At 43.2% G+C, this 13,661-nt stretch overlaps 1 pseudogene; it reads left to right on the top strand.

Annotated features, from left to right (window-relative positions):
• The first annotated feature begins 5,844 nt into the window (after window positions 1-5,844).
• Window positions 5,845-6,046, top strand: LOC149121446 (phosphatidylinositol N-acetylglucosaminyltransferase subunit Y-like; annotated as a pseudogene).
• The last annotated feature ends 7,615 nt before the right edge of the window (window positions 6,047-13,661 follow it).

Here is a 13,661-nt window from a genome sequence, read left to right as displayed (position 1 = left end):
CTCCATCTATTTCATCTACAATGTCATGCATGCAGTGGCTCATGCTCTCCATGAAACACTTTGGGAGAAAAGTAGAAATGGGATCTCCATGAAATGTAGACTAGATTGTGCTTCTTCCCTGGCAGGTAAATCTCCTCTAGAAGCAGGATATGAATTAAGCACCCGGTAGCATCTACAGGTATTTTTATTGAGGTACAACACCATGACCCGGTTTTCATCTCAAGATCAGCAGGATCAGGAAAAATGAAAGATGGGTTCTTCCCCATCTTTCTGCACTTTTGTTTTCACTGCCAAATGATGCACAATAGCAAAGATATGGAATCAACCTAAATGTCTACACAGAATGGATGTGTGAAGGATGGTCTAGACAGACAACAGGATACTATTCAAGCCTTTGAAAAGGAAGGAAAGATGGGTTCTTCCCATATTTAAAGATATGTCTTTAAACACTATCAGTATTGGGAGAAGTTTGCCACTGAAGCACCCATTTTTAACTATTTAATTACAAACTGTATAGCAGGACATTCATCAAGTAGGACAAAATTGTGTAAAAATGTCCAAAACAATTCAGGGCAAATAATGGTAATTACAAGTTGGTCAAATCTGTATTTTCCCTTGAAATATTTTTAATGTCAGCCAATATGGACATAATGACTGTATCTTACAGCAAAATTTCCTCCATAATAATGCCTATGTTATGGCCTACATCCTGAAGACTTCTGGTAAAACAGAAATAGATTCCAAGTAATGTCGTAAAATGGCTATGGGAAATGCAGTGTTTAAAGACATGAGTATTGGGCTGGCACTCTGGCAAAGTAGGTTAATCCTCGCCTGCAGTGCCAGCATCCCATATGGATGCCAGCTCTAGTCCTGGCTGCTCCTCCTTTGATCCAGCTCTCTCCTATGGCCTGGGAAAGCAGTGGAAGATGGCCCAAGTGCTTGGGCCCTTGCACCTACATGGGAGAGCTGGAAGCAGCTCCAGGCTTCTGGCTTCAGATCAGCCCAGCTCCAGTCATTGTGGCTATTTGGGTAGTGAACCTGTGCATGGAAGATCTTTCTCTCTGTCTCTCACTCTCTCCGTCTGTAACTCTACCTCTCAAATAAATTAAATCTGAAAGACATCAGTATTCACCCAAAACCAGAAAACATAATTGGAGCATGGACCACATCACACCTTTATAAATGAGACCACTGATGATGTATATAAGCTCATGCCACCCTCCGTGGGTTTTGTGAATATATATAAATTTATCTGAATGTTAATTGAGTTTTCAGAATATATAAGCCATATACAGAATATATTTATGAACTCCTGTTCTCATTCAAGGAGCACATTAACGAAATTTGTTGAATAAATCATTAACATTTAATCATAAAAAAGGCTACATGTGTTAATGCTACAAAGTATAATTCACCATCTAATTTTATTTTTTCTCACAACAATGACACTCACTACCCTATTTAATAATTGCTTAGAGTTGACATTTACCAAGTAGGTGATTTTCCCAGGATGGTTTCAATGATGTGATGATATCTTATTTAGAATGCTTTCATTATTACAGATAGCTATATTCTAAGCTAACACTTCTTAGAGAATAACAGATTGATTATTTCCCACAACTGACTGTCATGGCCCCAAAAGGTCAAGGGTGAGAAAACTCTACTTAAAATCTCTTTAGAATCAATGGTCTTGAATTTTTAAGTTTGAGCACAGATTGCTCCCTACATTATCTCCAAAAGAATCACACTGTTACCTGAAGAAAAGTCTGGGGTGGGGAGTTCTCACCCTTTTTAAATTTATTAAGGCATGCCTGATATATCAAAAATTACACACTTTTGATGAGTCTAGACATATCCATACACTCATGATATCATCACCAAAATCAAGAAATTAAGCAGGGTCTGGCACTCTGGCATATGGGGTAAAGCCATTGCCTGCAGTGCCAGCATCCCATATGGGCACCAGTTCTAGTCTTAGCTGCTTCTCTTCCAACCCAGCTCTCTGTTGTGGCCTGAGAAATCAGTAGAAGATGGCCCAAGTTCTTGGGCTCCTGCACCAATGTGGGAAGTCATGGAGGAGGCTCCTGGCTTTGGACTGGTGCAGCTCTGGCTATTGTGGCCAAATGGGGGGTGAACCTACCAATAGAAGACCTCTGTCTCTCTTTTTGACTCTCCTTCTCACTCTGTGTATCTCTGACTTTCAAATAAAAAAATCTTTAAAAAAAGAAATTAAACATATGATCTATGTTAACTCTCTTTAGAAGTACACATGTAAGGTTCTAAGAAGACCCAAAGAGACCCAACTAGCCAGGATTGCAGCACAGCCCAAGCCTCAGCCACCTTCTCTAGAATAACCCAGAATATTTCTGGTTAGATTCAAGTATTCCTTCAGAGTTTTCATGAGAAGAGATCTTATTTGAGGCCATGAGATGATGACCATCCAAAGTAAAGTAAGTCTCTGGCAAAAAGAAAAACTCGGAGTCAGGAGGAAAAAAATAAGATTATTACATATGAATTTTCAATCAGTTATTTGAATGTATTCCTCATTTCTGAATTATGCCTGCCTTCTAGCTCCATCCATTCATAAGGAAACTCCAATTTACAAACAGCACTGGGGACCACATCTCCTTAGATGAACAAGAAAACACATGTCAAAATATGATATCCAGAATGTTTTAAATTCCCCAGTTGGTCTTGATTTTAAGGTTAAAGTTGGAGAGAATTCCCCTAAGAGTTCATGTAAGCAAGCTTACTCATCAAAGGCGGCATGATAGAATGGCCTATTGCATTCAAAGAGGTATACTTCCACTTCAATACTGGATATCAGCAGAGAGATCTGAATACACTCCTCAAATCAGATATAGTGTGAACCCTTCAATTTAGTAGTAAACCCACTTTTCACATGTTGTCTGTGTACTCTGTGGTATTTCTTATATATATATATTCTGATTAACTGCCTGTTAAAAGATCAAGTTTGATTGGGGAAACTCTGAAAGACACTGGCACAGGCAAAAAAAACATCTTGGAAAAGACCCCAGAAGCAAGGCAATCAAAGCCAAAATTGACAAACAGGATTACATACATCAAGCTGAGAAGCCTCTGCTATGCAAAAGAAACACTTGGCAAAGTGAAAAGGCAACTGACAGAACTATAAAATTGATAAAAGATTAATATCCAGGATCTATAAAGAGCTCAAGAAACTCCACAACAACAAAGCAAACAATTCAGTTAAGAAATAAGCAAAGGATTTCAACACGCATTTTTCCAAAGAGAAAATTCAAATGGCCAACAGACACATGAAAAAATGCTCAGGATTACTAGCCATCAGGGAAATGCAAATCAAAACCACAATGAGGTTTCACCTCACCCCACTTAGAATGGCTTTCATACAGAAATCAACAAACAATAAATGCTGGCAAGGATGTGGAGGAAAATATACCATAATCTACCATTGGTGGGAATGTAAACTGGTATATCCATTGTGAAAGACAGTATGGAAATACCTCAGAAAGCTGAAAACAGATATAGCACACAACCCAGTATCCCACTCCTGGGAATTTACCCAAGGGAAATAGAATCAGCCTATGAAAGAATTATCTCTGCCCTATGTTCACTGCAGCTCAATTCACAGTAGCTAAGATAGGTTATCAATCCAGATGTCCATCAACTGATGACTGGATAAAGAAATTATGGGACATATACACTGCAGAACACTACCCAGCCATAAAAAGGATGAAGCCCTGTCTTTTGTCAACAAAATAGATACACCGGGAAACCATTATACTTAGTAAAATAAGCCCATTTCAAAAAGACAAATACCATGTTTTCCCTGATTTGTGGTTAACTAATAGAGCTCCAAAAATGTAATGTATAGGAGTGACATTGTCATTTTGAGATTTAATGTTTGTTTAGAACACTTGTCACTACTGTTGAGGAACAGTGTTGTTTTTCTTCTTACTATTTGTTGAACTCTTTTCTGAGTGTAGGGTTAATCTTATGAGTATAAAGTAAATGAAATTAGATCACTGTAAAAATTAAGAAGGAATAAGAGAGGAAGGAGGATGAAGGGTGGGGGCCTGGGCAGGAGGGAGTGTGGGAGAGGAAGTATCACTATGTTCCTAAGTCTGTATACATGAAATACACAAATGTAATTTGTGTATCTTAAATAAGAATTTTTAAAAAGATCCAGTTTGAATAAGCCATTGTTTTTAAATCTGGTCTATTTAGTCTTGCAGCACTTGAGTGAATAAAATGAACAAAGGTAATGAATACATAGAGTTCAAAACACAGACATACAAATACCAAACATATCTCTCCATGTGTCTTGAAACTCTTAGCCATGCATGCTAAGAATCCTTCTTATGTACTGACACACTATAAACACAAGTAGATTATGAACTGACACACCACACACTTCTTTGTAGACACTACTTCCATTGTCCTGGAAGTTGTACACACCATTCAGTCCTCAATCTTTGTTCAACTAAGCATCTCTAAGCAATGATTTATGCCATCCTAGGCATAACTTGGACTATCCTAGGTAATTCTGTAGGCCATTTATATAACAAGTGTACTTGCAGCCCTAATGTGTTAATTTATGGAATAAAGTGCTCTACATGGCCTCCGAAGCCCAGAAATGGATTAAACACAATCCACAGTTCATAAAACACATTTCATTTCAGTACTGGCCTACATATTTTGTGCAGTCACATTTGGTGGTATGAAGACTTATCACAACCTTAGGTTCTTTTACCTACTCTTAAATAAGTCTTCTACCCAAGCAAGGTTGAGGACATGGTAAAAAGATGAAGACAAATCAAAAAGTTAGCAGCAGTTTTAATGGCATAATAGAGAGGCACCTTACTCCTCTAGTCTAGAGGAAGATACTTTTAAAAAGAGGGAGAGAGCAATCTCAGAGAACCCTTAGTTTTTTAGGATGGATTAGATGGTTATTAACATCACTTACAAAAGTGTCTTGAACTTAATGGAGCTTATGTTGAGAGAGCATATTTATATTTTTTTATTTTTCTCTTATAGTTCCATTTGCCATGAACATTGTGATGTCTCCAACTCTTGTAGAATTTGCTGATTTTTCACCTTCAATTATGTCTACATTTGCTTATTTCTAGGCAAGGTGGTTTACTGAGAATATTTCCATAGTTGTTCCTTCTGATAAACTGATACATTCATCAACATAAAATAACCTTTCTGGTTTCTTACAACCATTTCTGACTTAAAGTCTGTTATATCTGAAATTAGAACAGCTGCCTCAACTGTTCCAAGAACATTCAGGATAGTTTCCATTTATTTTATCAGTTCTTACCAGACACATAATGTAAGACGCAACTTAACACAAGACTCTAGTGTGATTTGATACTACATAAACTCCAAAAGCAGCAGCAGGGAGGGTGCACCAAGGGGTGGTCGCCAGTGGCCAGGCCATGCTGAGTGGCAGATGGCATGCTTACCTCAGTGCTGTGGGTGTCTGGGGTGCCTGCAGGAGACAAGGTCATGGCCCCCAGCGGATCAGAGCAAAAGGGCAGGGCAGATGCCCAGCATTTTTCCACACAACCCTGCTGGAGTTTCTGATTGCCCCCTCTCCAAGAAGCCACTCGGATATGAAGCATTAATCGATGACATGAGTAATGAAATGCTGAGAAAAGCCTATCCCACTACTGACAGGATTCCTAACATCATGCCACAGGCAGCAAGGACAACCCAAAAAATAAAAAAAATTAAAAAAAAACAGAGCAGCAATAGATTATACTTTTTAAAAAACACACCTACATTTTCTCAATACCATATTCCTTTTGAAACAAGGTGACAGGTAATAAGTTCAAGAGAATGTTTCTGTCTCTTCTTATGCTGATAGTCCTTATTCCACTGATTTCTCCAGCTGGACTTAGGGGGAAGAAAATGTCCCACAGGGTATCCCAGTACCACCAGCCTCTGCTTCTACAGTTTCTTCCTGCCATGTCCCATAACAGGCTATGTGTTCTTGCACCTTTAGACTTGGATGGGCAATAAATTCTTCAGGCCTAGCTAAGGCAACCAGAGTCAAGGTGGTATACAAATTCATGACATGTTGGGCATTCATCTCTGAAAGTTCTACTTGGTAGAAATACTGGAGATCACTAATTGAGAAAACCAATTATCATGTTCATCTTGATGCAATGAGAAGAACACAATGCAATTTCTCTGACACTGTGGTTAAAAAATAAAAAAAGTATAACCTGAATCCAATCTTCTATCTATCAAAGCAATCTGAAGAACATTTTACAAAATTCTATGAAATAATGACTTCACTTTCAAAGCAGTCATGGTCATGAAAAACAAAGGTTGAGAAACCATTCTGTTCAGTACTTAAAGAAACATGTTTTCTAGGAAAGCAAACAAAAGCAACTAAGTATACGCAATGTCTAGGAGTAAACAGAACCCATAATATTTCATGATAATTAAAATTTTAATAGCCTGAAGAAAGAACCACCCCATGGAGAGCTATGCCACTTTCAAAGAGGAAGAATTAACTTGAAAAACATGCCAATTTTCCCAAAATTGACTTCGGGAATCAGCGTAGTTTAAGTCAGCGGCCACGTACCTTCCTGGACCTCCATTCTTGACACATGTGCAAGGGAAGGTGTCAAAGGCAGACGACAAGCAGGAGCTGGCCGCTGGACAAGGAGCAGCCATTCACACCTGGAGCTGCTGTGCTTCCCAGAGCTCCACCCTAGACCGAGAAAAGCCCCACCTGTGGAACGGGCCTCCCTCTCCAGTCTTGCCCTCTGAGCCCCAGAGCTCAACCCCAGGCCCTGACCCCCACCACACAGACGTGGTCAGCCACACCCCCGGGCCAGGTGCTGCTCACACGCAGGCTCCCGCTCAGTGCCCAGGGAGTGAAATGGGTCTGGCATCACGGCCCAGGCCTAGCGTTCTCAGCTCACCACAGTATTGCCTGGAAGCCCCCCCCCCCCACCTCCCAGTCCTCCTCTGAAGCAGGCCAAGCCCATTCCTCTACTCAGGAACAAACCAGAAGACCTCTGCTGGGGGCTGTAGGAACTTGTAGAGACCACCTCAGGCCAGAACTCTGCCACAGAGACTGCCATCTGGGACCTCCCACACCGGACCGGAAACAGAAGCTCTGTGTGCCTACTCACTTTAGCCAGAAGCGGAAATGCAGGGCAGCCCTCCCAGGGCCGGAAATGCAACCGCCATGCATGCATTTCACCTGCCAACAGGGGTCCAGTGGTTGAGCAGCAGATGGGAGGCAGGGCCACTGCTTGCTTGTGACCGACCCTCGTGGGGCCCTTTCTTCCCCCACACCCACAACGCAGACATGTTTTGATTGTTACCAGCTGTGGGAAGCTGCGCAGGACAGCTCCTGGCTTCCACAAAGAAGAATTATCAGTAGATCCACGGTTGGGAAAGACTGCAGAGGGGCCGGTAAGTCTCCGACATTCTGAATAAAGTGGAAATGGTTCAGAATTCAACAGAAACAAGACGTGTTTATGGGGTCTAGGGTCACCGTGAAGTGAAATGCGCACAGTGTTAAGTCACTTTTTCCTATTTTAGGGAGTAGATGACTGGACAAGAAACAGGTGAATCCAGTCACAGCCAATGAGCAGATTCCTACTACCCTTTAATAAATCCTCTTTAATAGGGCGTGGTGTGAGGGACTGGCACTGGGGCGTAGTAGACTGATCCTCCGCATGCAGTGCCGGCATCCCATATGGGTGCTGGTTTGAGTCCAGGCTGCTCTTCTTCTGATCTAGCTCCCCGCTATGGCCTGGGAAAGCAGTGGAAGATGGCCCAAGTCCTTGGGCCCCAGCAACCACGTGAGAGACCTGGAAGAAGATCCTGGCTCCTGGCTTCGGATCAGGCCAGCTCTGGCCAATGTTCCTCTGGGGAGTGTAACAGTGGATGGAAGACTCTCTTTCGCAAGCACTCTCTCTCTCTCTTTCTCTGCCTCTCTGTAACTCTACCTTTCAAATAAATAAATCTTTTTTAAAAAATTTTCATGGAATAATTGAATTATACGTTTAGGGGCAGATGTTGTGATGCAACTGGTTGCACTGCTGATTACAACTGCATCCCATATGGAGAGTGCCAGTTCTAGTCCCACAAGCTTCACTCCCAATGCAGCCTTCTGCTAATGTATCTGGTGGGGCAGCAAATGATGGCCCTAGTGCTTGGCCCCTGCCGCCCACATGGGAGAACTGGAGGGAGTTCCTTGCTCCCAGTCTGCCTCACCCAGTTCTGGTTGTTGCAGGCATTTGGAGAGTAAATCAGAAGGTGGGAGTTATTCTCTCTCTTTCTCTCTCTCTCTCTCTCTCTCTCTCTCTCTGTGTGTGTGTGTGTGTGTGTTGCTCTCAGTCTCTTTCTCCTTCAAGTAGAGGAAAATAAACCTTGCTAGAAAAGAGAAAAAAGAAAATAAACATTCTTTAAAATAAAGTAATTTTAGGCTGGCACTGCTGCTCACTTGGCTGATTCTCCACCTGCGGCACCGGCACCCTGGGTTCTAGTCCCAGTTGGGGTGCCGGATTCTGTCCCGATAGCTCCTCTTCCAGTCCAGCTCTCTGCTGTGGCCTGGGAAGGCAGTGGAGGATGGCCCAAGTGCTTGGGCCCTGCACCCACATGGGAGACCAGGAGGAAGCACCTGGCTCCTGGCTTTGGATCGCCGCAGCACGCCGGCCGTGGTGGCCATTTGGCGGATGAACCAACGGAAAGGAAGACCTTTCTCTCATCATACTCTCTCTCACTTTCTAGCTCTGCCTGTCAAAAAATATAGTAATTTTAGATTTTTTATTTAAGTAATACTCCTGGATTCCTGCCTCTGCCGACTACCACCATTTACCATCTTCTTCCAACTACCATCCTCTGTCACTGAGATCATCCCAAATATCCCAAGAGCCTCCAAACTTCCCCCTTTGCCTCTCTTCAGACTGTTCTCAGCACAGCACACCAAGGGGTTCTTTTAAAGCATGTAAATTACATTTCGTTCTATGTCAAAGCCATGTTAGGCTTGCCAGTGACACCTTCCATTTCCCAGTCTGGGATTCGCACTCCCCACTGGTCTATGGCTTCTCACACTTCTCCCCATCTCTTTATCTCTCCTTGAGCAAACCAAGAGACACACACATCCAGACGTCTGTTTGTACTTGAAATTCCTGTCGGGAATGCTCTTCTATCAAAAATATTTATGGAGGGCCAGTGCTGTGGTATAGTAGGTAAAGCCATGGCCTGTGACTCCAGCATCCCTTATGGGTACCAGTTCAAGTCCCAGCTGCTCTACTTCCAATCCAGCTCTCTTCTAATGGCCTGGGGAAGCAGGAGAAAATGATCCAAATTCTTGGGTCCCACCACCCACCTGGGAGACCTGGAAGAATCTCCTGGCTTCTCACTTCAGCCTGGCTCAGCCCTGGCCATTGTGGACATTTGGGAAGTGACCCAGCAGATGGAAGATCAATATCTCTATCTCTTCCTCTCTCTGTGTAACTTTGCCTTTCAAATAAATAAATCATTTACAAGGAAAGAAGAAACAAACAAACAAACGTCCATGGGCTCACTTCAACCCCTTCTTCCCACTGTTAGTGTTTCTGTGATTGAGCTCCCTCCACATTCCCTGTGGTGAATGCCGTGTGCCCCTCTAATTCACATCTGGAAGTCCTAACCTCCAAGGTGCCTCTACGAGGGCACCCCAGGGCACGTGGAACATGTATGCCACCTTTTCATCCCAGTATTCCTGTGGATTTTTTGCATTTGGAGATCCTCCCTGGGTGGATGTACTTAAAGTTAAACAAGATTGTGAAGACATGATGTATTAGGAAGAGAATCTTCATGAGGAATGGAATCAGCCAGCACCAGGTGCTTGCATTTCTGTCCTCCAGGGCTGCAAGAAAATGGATTTCTGCTGTTCAAACCACCCCATCAGTGGCAAATACCTGAGCTGACAAATACCTTCCTTATCTACTTGCTCCTTACTTTTCTCTACACCACACATCTCCTTCTAACATGCTATCTGTCTTATTTATTTTCCATAGTCCTACAGGAGTAGACCAGAATTGAAAAGAAAAAGATTGGGGCTGGTGCTATGGCACAGTGGGTTAAAGTCCTGGCCTGAAGTGCCAGCATCCCATAAGGCACTGGTCCTTATCCCGGCTCCTCCTCTTCTGATCCAGCTTTCTGCTATGGCCTGGAAAAACAGTGGAAGATGGCCCAAGTCCTTGGGCCTCTGTATCCATGTGGGAGACCTGCAATAAGCTCCTGGCTCCTGGCTTCAGATCGGCACAGCTCTGGCTGGGCTGTTACAGCCATCTGGGGAGTGAACCAGCAGATGGAAGACCTCTCTCTGTGTCTCTACCTCTCTCTGTAACTCTTTCAAATAAATAATATCAATCTTCAAAAAGAAAATAAAAAAGCTAAAAACAAACAATAACCAGCCTCAAAAAGTACAAACAGAAAACACACTACACCCGACTCCACTAGACTAGAGAATATAGCCAAGAGCACAAAATGACGAAATTTATAACAAAGGCAGAGCAGCTAAAGCTGCCGCTGCAACACCTACATTCTGTGGCAGGATGCTGCTCCAGTTCTGGCTATTCTGGTTCTGGTCCAGCTCACTGATAATGCACCTGAGAAGGTGAAAGAGGATGGCCCAATCACTTGAGCCCCTGCCACCCATGTGGGAGATGGAGTTCCTGGCTTCTGGCTTCAGCTTAGCTCATCTGGGGCTGTTGCAGCCATCTGGAGGAGTGAACCTGTGGATGCAAGATACCTCTCTCTGTGTGTCTATCTCTCTCTGTCTCCATCTCTCCTGTCTCTGTGCCACTCTGCCTTTCAAATAAGTAAGTAAACCCCTTTTTTAAAACCAAAGATAAAAAAAAAAAATCAACAAAGATGAAAGTTAGTTCTGAAAAACTTCTAGGATCGTGATTAGGGAAGAAAAACATGACCAAAAGCAAAAAATGAACATTTGAATGTAACTTCAAAGGCTAAAAAAGATGAAGAGAAATTATTTTGAACTCCAGGATCCGAACTTGGAAAAATAAAATTTCTTAGAAAAACATAATTTACTGAAACCACGAGGTGGCGGTAAAACATCAGCTTCCAGATGCGTCATGTCTCTCCAGGAATTTTTTTTGTCTTCATCTGGAAGAGCTCAGGTATGCATAAGGAGCATCCTGCACCTCTGGGTCACTCTTCAGGGAGAGGAAGAATACAGGTGGAGGTGCCTTCAACTAAGACAGCAGGGACAATGTCGATGTTATTGATGAACAGGAAAGATACAAGAGATAACTCCTCACACCACAGTGCCACACATCAGGCCACTATGCTGTTTTCTATTGTTGATGCACGCAATTGATGGCTTAAAACAATGCACACACTTAATTATCTTGCCGTTTCTGAGAACTGGAAACCTGGGCACAACTTAGCTGGGTCTTGGGCTCTCAGAAGCCTGGAACCAATAAGGACTGTGGTTTCATCTTAAGTCTCAACTGCTGAAGAACCCTCCCCGAAGCTTGATCAAGTTGTCACCAGAATTCTTTTCCTTGTTGTGATAAGAATGAGGAAAATAGCCTCTCACCAGCTTTTGGCAGGGGTGGAGGTGGGAGTGGGTGGGGGTGGAGGTTGGGGTGGGGATGGGGATAGGCTGCCTCTGGCCTTGGGGACTGTTGTAGTGCCCTGGTGATTGCCTTTTCCATAGACAATCCACAGGATTGATTTGCAAGGCCACTGGGATAATCTTTCACTCCCATCTGCCAAGACCAGGTGTTATGTGAGGGTACTTCAAAAAGTTTGTTGAAAATAAAATTAGATTAGGTGAACATTTGGCTCAGCAGTTAAGATACTGCTTAGAATGGCCATATGCCATGTCAGAGTGCCTGGTTCAAACCCTGGCTCCTCCATTTCCTATGCAGCTTCCTGCTAATGCACTCTAGGAGGCAGCAGGTGATGGCCCCATGTGGGAGAACATCTGGGCTCCTGGCTTCAGCTTGCTGTTGTGGCATTTGATGAGTGAACTAGCAGATGGAAGCTCTCTTTGTCTGTCTCTCTCCCCAACCCCATCACTCTTTCAAAGAAATCAGTCTTTAAAGAATGATGATGGTTATGTCAGTGACAGTGATGACATGATGATGATAATGATAATGATAATGATGATGGTGATGACAATGATGATGAAGGTGATGCTGCTACTGACAATGATCATGATGGCAATGGTAATGGTGAAAATAATACCAATGATGGTGATGATGATAATGCTGGTGCTGGTGGCAAATTAAATTCATTGAGTACTTACCATTTGCCTGGCATAGCTTTCTTTCACTTGAAACTCTTTTAACTGAAGTATAAGGTATATATAACAAAAGTCATGAATTTTAAGTACACAGGCATGCGGATGGAAGACCTTTCCCTCCCTCTCTCTCTCTCTTTGCCTCTCCTACTCTAACTTTTTCAAGTAAATAAATGAATTTGAAAAAAAAGTGTACCGAGTTCCTTTGGCCTTCATTTCCCATCTCTGATGTCAGCAAGGCACCAGGAGGACCCCTGCCAGGGGGTTCCATTTCCTGCTCTCAGGAAGAAGAGTGCCAACACCTGCTATTTTTAAAAGTATCTTTAACTCAAAGTAAGCCATATGCCAAAATGGCATATTGTGGAGTGACCAATGTCAACCCCCTTTACAGACAGAGACCAAATGGAAGCAGCCTTAAACTCCTATGCCCTGAACCAGTTGCAGTCACTGAGATCAAGGTAGATCATTAAAATGCAGGTTCCCACACTTCTTTTGTCTTATTACAGTTTCACATTGACTATATTTTATTGTACCTACTACATGAAGGTACCTCAATAGCTTCAGGAGAAAATGGAATTTAAAATTGTTTATTTTGATGCAAAATATTTTTTGAAATCTGCACATACATTTTTGTTCTCCATAATCCATGCCCCTTGGTTTGGACATTGTTTATCCCCCACAAGAGCTTGTGTCTTGGGACTTGGGTCCCCAGGGTGGTGCTGGGGCCTTAAAGAGGCTGTAGTCATGTCAATGGTGGCATCACTCAAAGAAGAAACTAACAGTCCTCTTGTGGACTGCATTGGTTCCTGCAAGAATGAGTTGCTACAGAGACCAAGACTGCCCCTTCCCCAGCTCAGTCTCTGGCTTCCTGTATGGTCTTATGATCCTTCTCACACACTCCCACCATGATGTCATCCACTAGGATGTGGTGCAGCCAAGGGGCCCTCACCAGAGGCAGAACCCATGGGGCCTCCCAGTCTTGCACTTTCAGCCTCCAAAACCATGAGCTAAATCACCCTCTTTCCTTTTCTGTCTAAACTACCCAGGTATTCTGTTATAGCAACAGAAAATGGACTAATGCAAGTGCCTTCTGAGAGGGATAGACATTCCTACTGTGAGTGCTCTCAGCTGCACTGAGACTCAAGGCCCAGGAGGCAGATCCAGGAATTCAATGGCAGGCACCCCACCCTCCAGGCTGGGGCCCCAGGGACTCCGCTAAACTACAGTGTGGCCACTTGGAAGGTGGTTTGAGGAGCCCCAAGAGGTCCCTCCAGGAAAAAAGGCCACATCCCCACCTACTCACCCTGACACTGAAGCATGCCTTGAGACTCCTTCCTCTGAGAAAACACTTCATTTCCCAAGAGGTTCC

The sequence above is a fragment of the Oryctolagus cuniculus genome, chromosome 16 (genome assembly GCF_051225735.1).
Source record: "Oryctolagus cuniculus isolate XC-2025 breed Fujian yellow rabbit chromosome 16, ASM5122573v1, whole genome shotgun sequence".
NCBI classification, from domain to species: Eukaryota; Metazoa; Chordata; class Mammalia; order Lagomorpha; family Leporidae; genus Oryctolagus; species Oryctolagus cuniculus.
The sequence above is the reverse complement of the archived record's forward strand: the minus strand, read 5'-3'. Positions and strand labels throughout refer to the sequence as shown.